The following is a 13,065-nucleotide window of genomic DNA, read 5'->3' as shown; positions in this document are numbered from 1 at the left end:
CTTAGTTAATTATTAATTATATTGATAATATTCGTTGATTCGTACATATAATTCGCGTAGATCCTTCAGTTTGATATATGTAAATTAAGTTATCAGTTTACAAGTTTTACACATAATGTTTTAATACTTTACTTGCCGAATAAAAGATAAATAATAAAGACTGCAATACAAAGGAGCATGCTCCAGTTAAAGTAATAATGTCTAGTCTGTTTAGTGATTGGATTTCAAATGATTTATGACTTAGAGAAATATTAGTATTTTCAAATAGGCATTCATGAGTATTTTCAGCGAAGTGTAGAACTTAATTATTTTTATAAAAGTGGTACTGTCAAATATTTTTCGGAGAAGACATATGTTTTGCTCATCAACAATGATTTATGTATTTCAAGATTTTATGGATAATTTAACAAACAAATACGTTCAATTTTGTATTTCACAGAAAAATTTGTCTTTAGATAAAAGACAAATTATTTATTTTTACTATTTAAAATTAAATTCTCGAAAAAAATTGCACATAATATTACAATTTATTAAATTATTTTAACATTAATTTTTAATTTTGATTTTTATCATAAGAAAGGAATATTTTTCCAACATAAATAAATATTGATTTTCCGATCATCAAGAAAAATCTTACATATAATAATAATTTTTATGAGTTTCATATATTTCATCGTTATATTTTTTTACTCAAAATTTCTTAAACATTCAATGTATATAAGTCGAGCATATGTTCAACAACAGAAAGAAATACAAGAAATACTCGATAGGCAGGATCTTAGGCGTCCAATAATCTCTTGTATATAAAAATTTAAGATAATTGTTTATATCATCAACCATGCTTCCTTCTTTCTCTTCTCTTTCATCCCCATTATTTTTAACGATGTGCAACTCAAGCCGCTCAAAGTCAAAGATGAATTTTTCCTTTAATCAATAATCAAATAATAATATCGATTATCCTTCCTTCCACAAAAATTTTTATTACGAAAAATATCATCTAGCCAAGATTCAAATTTGGATTACCTAACTTCGAAGGCGGGGTCTTTACTTCGATTAGATATTTTATACACATGTATTTCTATTCCGTTATAAAACACTCTTAATAGACAAATAAAAGCAAAATTCTATGGTTTGAGCTTTTCCTTAAATTTTTTGCATTCAACATTGTTGCATTGTTTAATTACAACATATTAAGACTAAAAACTATCGATAATTTACAGGACATATACATAGTTTTCTCATCGACAATCAGATGCATATACGCACTTATTGGAAATGAGATATCTTTAGATTGATGTGCGTCTTTCGTATACAAAGTATAGAATTATCGAATAGTTAATATCAAACATGTGAGATAACAATGTTAGGCAAGATCAAATAGTAAATGCATTTTCCGACAAATGTATAGGAACAACATTTAGAATTCATAAATTAATATTATGTTGACAGCAGACTTACGACTTACATATTTATTATATATAAAGTTACATATGTATTATATATAAAGATATTAATTATTATTTATTTTTTACAATATTATGGAATAAATTTCTCAAAGTTGAAAATTTGTTATACTTTGAAAAATCAAAATAATAAATCAAAATACTGATGAAAAGTAAATTGTCAAATTAACTTGAAAAATCAGAAATATGTTAGATATTGACGTTTAATACTGAAAATTATTATGTATTGCAATGTATAAGAATTAACCATAAAAATATGTATCAATTATGATGATCTATTCTGTAACATGATAAAAATAATTTATTTTTGAGACAAATGATGTCTGTGATAATGAAAAATAGATATAGTAGCAAAATGTATGTAAAAATCGAAATAGAAGACTAGTTAAAATGAATTATTAAAATATTCAAAATTAAAATTAACTAAAATACTCGAAAGTCTGACTTCAATTTAAAAAAAATTCATAATAACGCTGTTAAAAAGACTTCATACATTGTGAGTTCTTACAATTAAATGATTAATCTTAACACGTGACAGAACATATTATAATTAAACCAATTAAAATATTCAGTATTGAGAATCATATTTCATGTTCAAAAATAATATTAGACTTGGAAGATTGTCATTTGATAAATAGTTTTACCCCCTGCTCTCTTTCTATTCACTTTCATTTTCTCTCCTATTCTTTATAATTTAGCTATTCTTAATTTTTTCGATATGGCATGCTTTACAGATGTTTACGGTGTCGAGGTGTTTTATATATATATATATATATATATATATATATTTATATATATCTGTGTACATATATTGATTTTATATTGCCGTAGATGTATGGCGTTTATAGAAAAACACTTGATAAAAAGGAATTTTAAAAAATTTTGTTTTAGTAAAAAATTTTAGAAGAGACTAGAAAAATTTGAGATATTTTTTATTTTTTTCAGTTTACTGAAAAAATTCTTCGGAACAGATTTGCTACACAGCAAGAGATAATTAAATTAATATGTTAACTATACTCTAAAAAATATTAATGTGAAATTAATACCAATGGTGTAAATTTTTAATATCATATGGATTTATATAATTTTCATCAGTGTTGGTGTGAAATCAATACTGTTTGCTTGGTATGAAAAATTTACACCAACTTTTATGCTCCTTTGTATATCTATTGTTTTAAAAGTGAATATTTTAAGATTTTAATGTTAAATACTTGTACTAAACATTCGCCTCCTAATTGTTCGTCGATGTAATCCATGAAACTTCTTCAATCTGCGAATTCTCTTCTTTTCTCTCGTAATTGCTTGCAGCAATGAATTCGTCAAATTCCACCATATACACAGTAAGTTAATTTTGTTTACTACATCTTCTGTCCGTTTACTCATTCCACAAATCAAGATCCCGCACTGATACATACAACAAATAATATCTATTATTAAAAATAACTGATAGCAATACGCCGACTGAGTTAGAAATGCGGAAAGTATAAGTACTCAAGATAGAACGAAGAAGAAAAAGAAGAAGAAGAGAAGAAAATAGCTGCTGAAGATACAGCTCGATCGCACAGTACCTATTAAAAATGTTCCAAGCAACCCTGTTCATCGATGCATTATACCACCACAGAATAAGGATGAAAGCTAACTTGGGTATCTGCGCAAGGAACCAGTCTCGTAAGTGTACACGCCACCATCTACAGGCCCCACCATCACCGACGGCGACGGAGGTGATTTCCTCTATGTTCCACCACTCCGGTTGCCACAGCGTGAACTTCCACCACCACTGTCGCTCCACTGCCTCGGTTATGACATGGAAGGCGGTGCGGTTCATAAATCAGGGGGAAAGGGGGCGGCGCTTGCACGAGCCACTCACCGTCGAGTTATTAATTATTATCCAGTGCGCCGGACGCGCGATACCCTGGCTCGCCTCGTCGCGCCACCGCCTACGCCGCCGCGTTTAACCCTCCTATCCCCCAGATGTTCGCCAGCGGGTGGTCCGGAATCGCGGCGCGGCGCCCGCCGCCGCCGCCGTCGCCGCGCCGATTTGCGCTCGATTTTGCGAGCCGCCGCGGCGCGATAGATTCCAGCCATTTCGCGCGCGCGATGGATTGCGGATGCGCGCAATTCCAACGATAAATTACCGCCCGCCGAATATCGGCCGTTGCGTTTCCGCAAATTCTGAATGATATCGGTTGCGCGATGGTATTACGCGATAATCGATTTCGCCGACCTTCCGCGTGACCTTCGTCGGTTTTTAGGGCGCTGGCACGCAGGCCGCGCCATCGCGATTCTGTCATAATTGCAGTCACGTGGTCGGCTTTGACGTTCCTCTAGCTTGGTGTGTTGGTACGAAGATGATAGAGTTGATTATTTTGTATCTCTACTTTGCATCTTTTTTGTAACAAAAACTAAAAAGAGATGCTATCGGATATGCTATCTTTTCTTAGTCTTCTTAGTTTTCTTAGTTATTAAAAAATAAAATCAAATTATTATTTTTAAATTGTCGAATCTTGTCTTTATCAACGATAAATAGGATTAAAAAATAAAGAAATGGAAAAAAATAATCAGTGATATATAAATAATAAATGAAAACGAACAAAGCAAAAATTACACACATATATATGTGTGTGTGTGTGTGTGTGTGTGTGTGTGTGTGTGTGTGTGTGTGTGTGTATATAAAATTTTACTTTACCAAGAAATTTCTTTCCCAACATAAATGATCAAATTGCATGGCAACGCAACCCATTTAGCTCTAATATATTTTATCGGAACAAAAGACGTGTCCTGGGCGTGGTCGTTTGAGTTTCTAGACACGCAGCTGAATAAAATATTATTGGATTACTATGCCTATAACGTACGTTTAATCCGATTAAACTGCTTGCTAATCTATAAGATTATTCAATTACTATATTTTGATTAACAACATTTTAATATATTTATATACGAATTATATATTAAATGATTCCCTTGATCTTCGATTAAAAAAAGAAACTCTACATAAAAATAATGCAGACTACTAAAAATAATGGAAAAAAATCACTTTCTACTTTCTTAGAAAAAGTAATATAAGTGATATTCAAAGATGTGATATCCATATAATATATATCTAAATTATTCAAACATATATATATATAAATATTAAAAAATATATATATACAGTAAAAAATTTTGTATTAGATATAAAACCTTTCGCATGTCCCAAACGGTTCACCCAAATTTTTATGTCAATTTTACACAATTTTACACGAATATATTGGAAAGTTACGTAGTTAAATATTATATAATAAATTAAATAAACACAAGAAATGTAACTCTTTGATATAATTTGGCAAGCGAATTTAATGTTAACATATTTATAATGTTAAATTTAACTGAAATTTGAATGTTATTTTTACTTCTTATATATGTTACTTCCTATATGTGATATTTAATGTCTGAAATATGATGTATATTGATGATTTATTAGATATAGTAACTACTGTAGAGAGAAAATAACACAAATTATCTGTAAATTTTTACATATAAAATGTGTAACTAATGACATAGAATATTTCTTCAGTAAAATTAACATTTATAATACATTAGATTAATATATATATGTTTTCTTCATTTATCTTAAAATATATTATATTTCAAAACTACATTATTTTTATGTTATTTATTCATTTACTTATAAATTGTGTTATATAAGAAATATTGAATATCAATTTAATACAAAATTTTTAAATAACACAATCACGTTATGTTAAATTAACACTTAATCATGTAACTAATTCAACACAACAATTTTAACAAGGATTCTAACACAAATACAAAATGTTTTTTACTATTTTTATAAATTTATTCTAACAATATAATAACTATTTAAACATTTTTCAAGGACTATTTTATACAAAAATATATAGAGACCTAAATATATAGAGTTATGACACTATATATATATATATTATGTATGTTATGACATCAAAGAAATATTTCTCAGTGAAAGTATTTCTTTCACCATTTCTCTCTATTGTAACTAATGAAAATGTCTTTTTTGATTGTTGCTCACAGTGAACCTTTATTCCAATGGTGTCAAAAGATATATGTTATTGAATGACACAATCTTTTGTAAAATATAGGAAAAGGAAACTTTTTAAATTAGATTTATTTTCTAAATATAATTAAAAATTCAGGCCAGTTGAAGGACGATATGAAAGTCAGAACGAAAAGAATAGTGAATACTAGCAATAGGATTAAGCCAAAGGTTCAAAACATCTTTTTTAAAAGAAAGTGTATAAATTTATGGCATCATAGATCTTAAGAATAAAATTTTTTAAATGGAACATGAAACAAATAATTCTTCATTTTTTTGTAAAGAGTCGTATTTCCAGATATCCTTTTGGAAATTTGTGAAAGTTTTTAATAGACCTGTAACATATCTGTATAAAAATATACCATAAAGACGATCATAAAGATCAAAATTTATCGAAAACGAAAATGAAAATAAAATTAGTTAATGTAATTTAATGGGAAGTCTGTTAATATTATTATTTATTCCACGATATTTTGTTTATTTTTTGTTATATATACATGTATAAAAATTTTTTAAAATTTATTTTTTTAAATAAATTTCATAGTATAGTATGCTGCTGTAAATATTGGATAATATAATATTTACTACAAAAGATGCTCTGAATTGTTTATGATATTTATATTTAACGTTAATATTCTATTGATATCGATGTTTTTATCATTTGTTATTTCGTTTGTCTGCTTGTTTATCGATTATTACGCGCATATATTTCTACAACACACGGTAAGTGGATGGCCATGCTGTTCTTACATCGCTAACCGGTTCTCTCATTGGAGTGAGCGTTATTCATTCTGGATCTGGATTCGCATTCGTGATGAAAGGTACGGATCATGTGTCGTTCAGATTAAAGGAATTCTTAGCTGCGTGCCTTCCTCATGAGGAGTGCAAGGTCGGGGCTGTCGGGTGCGAAGGAGGTCGATCGATGAGAGCAACGACTGAAGAATCGGCTCGAGGGTCGTTGCTCTTCTCTCGATTTCGAGTCGCGCGTGTGGCGGCGAATCACCACGGCGACTCACGGCGACGCCGAATACGAGAAGGATCCTCCGTATTCGCATTGACGGGGTCGAGTCTCGTTTAAATAAGTTAACAGTGGCGAGCGAAGACGAAGCGGATCGGCGGCGGATCGGTGGACGGAGAAAGGAAGACGGCAAGGAAAAGGGCGAGAGAGAGAAGAGGGGAGGGGAGGTAAAGAGAGAATGAGCGAGAGAGAGAGAGAGAGAGAGAGAGAGAGAGAGAGAGAGAGAGCGAGAGAAGGCGAGCCAAGGGAAATTGCACATGGCGCCTCGCGATTGGCTCGCACCTGTCTCCTCGGACCGCCCTCCTTCAACCCCGATCGCGCGCGCGACGTGCCTACGTACCTAATACGCTTTCTTGCTCGTTGCATATAGCACGCGGCGTATCGGGCGCGTGTATGCAACGCCACACACTTTCTCACAGGTGCACGGGCATTGTGCGGCAAGGTGTACGTGCTACGGAGCCGTGTAATGAACCACCACTACCATCCCACCATATTCACCGTCAGCACCGCACCACCATCGGCATCACCACTGCCGCCGCCGCCGCCGCTGACGCCGCTTTACTCCCACTCCCACCACCACCGAAGAAGCTCGCAGGAGTCGTCGGGAGCCGGAACTAAGTGGGGGCGAGTTGCGGCGGAAGGTTCTCTCCGTCACGCGGGCGAGGAAAGGACGGACGATAGTATATATTATACTTTTGTACAGAGAGAGAGAGAGAGAGAGAGAGACTGTGCACGCGCGCGCGAGGGAGGAGGGCGTAGGAAAGGGTGGTAGGCAGGCATAGCCGCGGTTACACACGGTTAATCTATCTCTGGGTAGACACTAAAGCGCAAGATGGAAGTCTCCTTCCATTGCGATTGCCATATTTGCAACTGGAAGCGCATCGAGCGTCCCAGGCATCGACTGTCAGTCCAAATTGTCCTTACTGCGGACGATTTGTGATAATTGATGAACCATACTCCTTGATTCATAAATAGAATAAAACTCTGATGAAGCGCTATATTAGGATAGAATGGAAATTGTCCTCCCTCTTCTTGTTTTACAAAAAAACTTTTTTTTTAAAGATGTAAAATAATTCGTTTATATTTGCCGATATTTTGTTCATTGACATGTTTATAAATTAAAAGCAAATTGGAAAGAGAAAAATATTCTCTCTCTCTCTCTCTCTCTCTCTCTATATATATATATATATATAAATAATCTATCTATAAGTTAAATGTTTTCAATATTAATTTATTACAAGTTGCATTGATTTTATTTTTTTAGTAAATTAATCAAGTTATAAATTGCAAATCTTTTTCATATTTATTATAGTTATTTATCGTACATTAGCTCCGTAAGTCTCAAGTAAATTTAAGTCACTGTGTGTAGAACTGCGTTACGACTTCGCTACAACGTGACGGGAATTATTGCAAAGTTAGCACGTATTTGTTAGCTGATCGGTAACGCGTTAACCGTGTCCAAGCTTTGTTATCTTTGGGCAGAAAGGAGTCGGAGCTCGTTGGAGCCGAAGCGGCCGTCCCTTGGAAAGCGAAGAAAAAAACAAAAAAAAAAAAAAGAGAAGAAAGATTGTCCGGCGAGCATGAAGTAATAAAGAACTGCCGGTGCGAGGGAACGAGCTACGCGGGGATAGCTGGAGAATCCGAGAGCCGGAGAACGAGTGACTTGGCTGCACGGAGGGGAGCGCGAGGGGGGACGAGGGGGATGAGGGAAGATACTCGAGAGATCGCGTTCGGCGACCTGTTAAGTAACCTGCAGATTTACAGGATCCTATCTTATCGTCTCTGACCGAGCACCGTACACCGTCCCGCTGCTACGCTTATTTATTCTTTTGCAAATGAATAAAGAAGGGCGATCGATGCTCGCGGACTGATCCTCGGCTACGGGCCATGTATGGATTCCAATCTAGAAGTATTTTTGCACCCCGTTCGCTCGCGGGTAGATCCCCCGAGTGTCGGTCGGGCGGTCGGAGGAGGGGCTTCCCGAGGAAGGGAGAGCCACGAGCATGTCATACGCGGGGGTCTTATCTCCGCTGCGAGCGGGATCATGATCGTTCCTCGCGGCGCGATACACACCCCTGCACACCAATTCACGGGCTACAACGCTGCGTGTGAGAGGGTTTTAATGTTACCGGGCCCAAGCATCGACGCCCGCTAGGAATTTATCGTTATTCGTAATCCCGATCCCGTCGGATACGTTTCGAGCTCCTTAACGCACCGCAGCGCGGCATTCTCGCGCTACTTTGTTCCGCATTTTTACTCGATTCAAGGTTCAGATCGTCATATCGCGATTCGTCTATCTTTTCGCGGATCGTTTATCCATTCTTTTTTCAGCTTCTTAAAAGCGAGCCAATTTTCGCAGGACTTTCTCGGACTCGAAAACTCGGGAAGAATAGAGTTTTGACTAGTAATCATTTGTTAGTAATTTTACTCGGTTTGATAAGTAATGTCTATCAAGCAAATCCGAAAATACCTTTTTTCAATACTGTATATATTATTTAATTATTCTTAAATAGTTACAATATTTTTTAATATTGTATATTATTTAATTATTCTTAAATAGTAAATCTATTGTCGACTTGCTTTAAATACCGATTCTGTTAAGATGACAAAAATATGATAGGTAGAGCACAATAGCTTATGCGCTAACGCTTAATTGTACTTATATTCTTAAAAAAAGAAGTCATTAGGAGTCGTGTAGGACTCGAATGTGCTGTCGTGAGGCAGAACATCGTGGCAGAGGCCCGCTTATTAAGAGAGGCCCCTGGCTTCGATTCGTTTTTATGACGCGGCTTTTATGACAACAACCGCGAACCGCGCCGTAATAATCGTAATAATCATCGCGGCAATAACGAGGAGGAGGAGAAGGGCAGAGAAGAAGATAGGGATATGAGGAAGCGCGAGGGCACTCGAGATGAAGGGAGGAGATGGGGGGGAGGGGTGAAAAACGAGAGGGAGGAGAAACAAGTGGAAAGACCGAGGAGAAGACCGAGAAAGAGAAGAAAAGGAGAGGAAAGAGGGAGAGGAACAAGGCCGAAGGCGTGCGTGTTAACTGCACCGCGGCTGATGCGCTTGCGTGCAGGCGTGCGTGCGAGTATTATAGCCGTGTCGGGGCCTACTCTTTACGACGAATTATTATTTAAATGCTTCAGGGCGGATCTCGTACAACGCGCTCTCGCCGTCTCCATTCGTTCCTCATCTTCTTCCGGCCGAGGCTGTAAAGTTCCGCCGAGGACGCCGCGCCACGGCATCCGTGGAAATCGTGATTGGCATGATGATCTCGTTATAATGGAACGTCGACGTGCACGTTTCGATAAGCACCTCAAGTGGAATCGCCGGTGTAGTCCAGACGGGTTGCAATCGAGTTTGTTCAATAAACAAAGAAAGTCGCGCGCGCGCCTTGATTGAGTTCCAAATGCGTTCGATTTAATTTTCTTCGACTCGAAGTAGCGTTATTGAATTATAGATGTGCAGACCCCGAGAGAACCCGATCTGCGTTCGATTTTACTTTTTGTTCGTTAAAGATTATAGCAAAAAAAAAAAAAATTAATACACCAATCGTCGCATCGTAATATTTGATAACTTCATTTTACATCTTACCTCTCCCATTTGTCAATAATCAAGAGATGTAAAGTAGCTTAATCGCCAACCATATATTTGGAGAGATTTATGGATATATATATACAACGTATTTAATTTTTCCATAAGATTTAAAAAAATGTGTACGGTCAAGTTGCAAGATGTTTTGCGACGATTATACTTATATATTATTTAATACGCACAAATATGTCTATATTTCTACTTTTGCCTTTTCCAATGAAATCTTATCGATACAAATTTATCTTCATAGAAGCTCTGAAAAACATATGCGTAATTTATCGATTAAAATCCATCATGTTAAATATATCACGTGAAAATCTATTTAAATATACCCGACTAAATTTACGATAAGCATGAAGCATATATGTATATATATATATATATATATATATTTTTTTTTGCTTTTGTCAATACATTTCCGTCGTTCACGCTGTTTAGATATTTTTCAGAATCATCAAACAAATTGATGACGTCAATGACGTCGTGAAAAGACGTCGTTAACAATAAGATCTCCCGCTTCGTAAGAGAGACGGCATTGCGGATACGCGTTTTATACCTTTTTCACTTTCTGTTATTGGAAACGAAATGCGGATCGTTCGAGGCGCGACCTAAACGGCGAGAGTGACTCTCCCAGACGGTTGAGTATTGACGACGTGGCGATTGGTCACGCCGAGTGTTATACAGGTATAGATAGACTGACTGAACCATTTAGTTAACCTAATCTTCGACGAGATCCCGGGAGTGGAGAAGAGACTACGAAGGCTTATCCGCCATTGCGTGGTAATATACACGAACATTGTTTTGGACGCAATTTTAAACGGCGTTTGACCGGGCCGGGTCAATCTGGCGTCACTAATGCACCACCAGCCCCTCATGTCTATATAATAGACTACCTAAGTAAGAGCATCGAGAAAATTGACCAGCGCCTAAGTATCGCCCGAGTATTTACGAGGTGTATAGATAAGATTGCGAGACGTATATATGCATGCAAATGATCATCTCTCTTTCTCTCTCTCTCTCTCTCTCTCTCTCTCTCTCTCTCTCTCTCTCTTTGTGATGCGTTCGCGGGAGTTTTTCTTCTCGCATGTCCTTCCAATTCCTCGAAATAATCGTCAGTCGTGAGACACGATTTTACTGGCGATGTATGTTAATTAAGAGTCACGGTCTGCTCGAGATACCGAAAAGGCCAGTTTGATAATTTTATTACTTGCGCTTCTCTGAGCAGAATATATATAACTGAGAGAGAGAGAGAGAGAGAGAGAGAGAGAGAGAGAGAGAGACTCGTGAATTATTGCCGGTCGCGTTTTCATCGTAAAATCAATTCGGCAAATGTGACGAGCGCGCCTGATAGCCGAAATCGCAAGAGATCAGACATCGGAGATTTATCGTTACTGGCGCTACTCATTTTGACGGAAACCATTATTCTGCAGGACATATGTGTATTGTATATACATACACATATGTCGTGCAGATATATATATATATGCACATATTTGTGCTTGTCTAACGGCTTTAGGTATCATTTATGATGGTCAGTAAAGAAGCAATTAAATTATTTCCGCGGGCTCTAAGATAACGGCAAATGATTTAGCCATTATTTTCATAAAGGTTGTTTGCCTCTCGTCTTTTAAAAATAATTCGCTTCCAAAGATATCAAGATCCAGTTATTTTTTTATTAATACATTAACTTTCATAATCAAATTTAGATTATTGCGCGAATATATAGATTTCTAGTATTTACTCTCACCTCACAAATTCTATAAAAAAATGTTTCTTCATGATTTTCGACAGTTTTCAATTGAAATGAAAAAAAAATAACAAAAATTTTCATATCTTGAATCTTTGCCTTTAATTGTCTTTTTTATTCTTTGATTAGAACAAAATTTCTCAAAATTTTCATAACATACTTCAGAGATATTCTTGCATATTTTATTTACATATTACGAGATACATTATCATTATAAATACAGTATAGTAAAATAAACCTATCTCGGAGTAAAAAGATATGTCCTGCAGTACGTACGATAATTATTTAGACGAGGTACATGAGTCGTCGCTCACGTCACGGACTTTATCAATAGAGCCCATGAAATTCTCGACGGGAAGAAAGAAATAAATCTGTCTAATTACTATGTATAACCTGTTCATGCACTCAAAACAAGTGCAATATTTCTCTTTCAAGTGTTTATCAGGTAGTTGCGAAAGGCGCGATTAGATCTTTTAGAAATGAGTTAAATTCGCGACATAGCTTGTTGCATTTAACTGACACAATTTAACATGATAACACATGTTTGAAATAAGCTCAATGTGCTGTACTATTATCTTGAAAAGTGTTTGTAATTCAAGGAAGATACGCAGATAAAATATTTAAAGTATTATAACCGTAGACAATGGAATAAAAAAAAAAAAAAGATACACGAAATAAGAATATAGTGATTTCGAGTAAAAAACAAATTTATTTTATTAGCCTCAGGTTGCTGTTGTTATCAATTACGAAAGATCGTGATACTTTCAGTTAAAGCAAACACACCTATGGGATTATTATTACGAGTGTTTTCCGTGTCGTACATAAATACATAACTTCATAATAAGAACGTACAGCTGGCTGCCGCGTTAAATGTTTCACATTGTGCGCGCAGCCAAATGAACTATTTAAAGTTAGCTAGAGCTGGAAATAAATCTCTACGATGACAACACGCCTATTGGACATATTCAAAATGCGCGCGTGTTAGCTAATATTCACTTCTATTCCACAAGCAAATATTTGTACGTGTATTCCTCCTTGAGCGTGCTTTTGCACAGCTTTCATCATTCAATTATTACACATTCTTACTTTCTTTATAAAAGAAAAAAAAAATATATACAAAATTTAACAAACATGCAAGAGAGATTCTTGTATATTATATACGCGTGCGGCT

General features: G+C 35.6%; 1 protein-coding gene across 2 annotated transcripts in view; it reads right to left on the bottom strand.

Moving 5' to 3' along the window:
• salm (spalt major) overlaps nt 1-13,065 on the bottom strand; it is an 82,664-nt gene that overhangs the window by 20,571 nt on the left and 49,028 nt on the right. The window lies entirely within an intron of this gene.

This window comes from Pogonomyrmex barbatus, unplaced genomic scaffold, assembly GCF_055798465.1.
Source record: "Pogonomyrmex barbatus isolate J1 unplaced genomic scaffold, ASM5579846v1 scaffold23, whole genome shotgun sequence".
Lineage (NCBI taxonomy): Eukaryota > Metazoa > Arthropoda > Insecta > Hymenoptera > Formicidae > Pogonomyrmex > Pogonomyrmex barbatus.
Note: the sequence above shows the minus strand (reverse complement) of the source record. Positions and strands in the feature narration are given on the sequence as shown.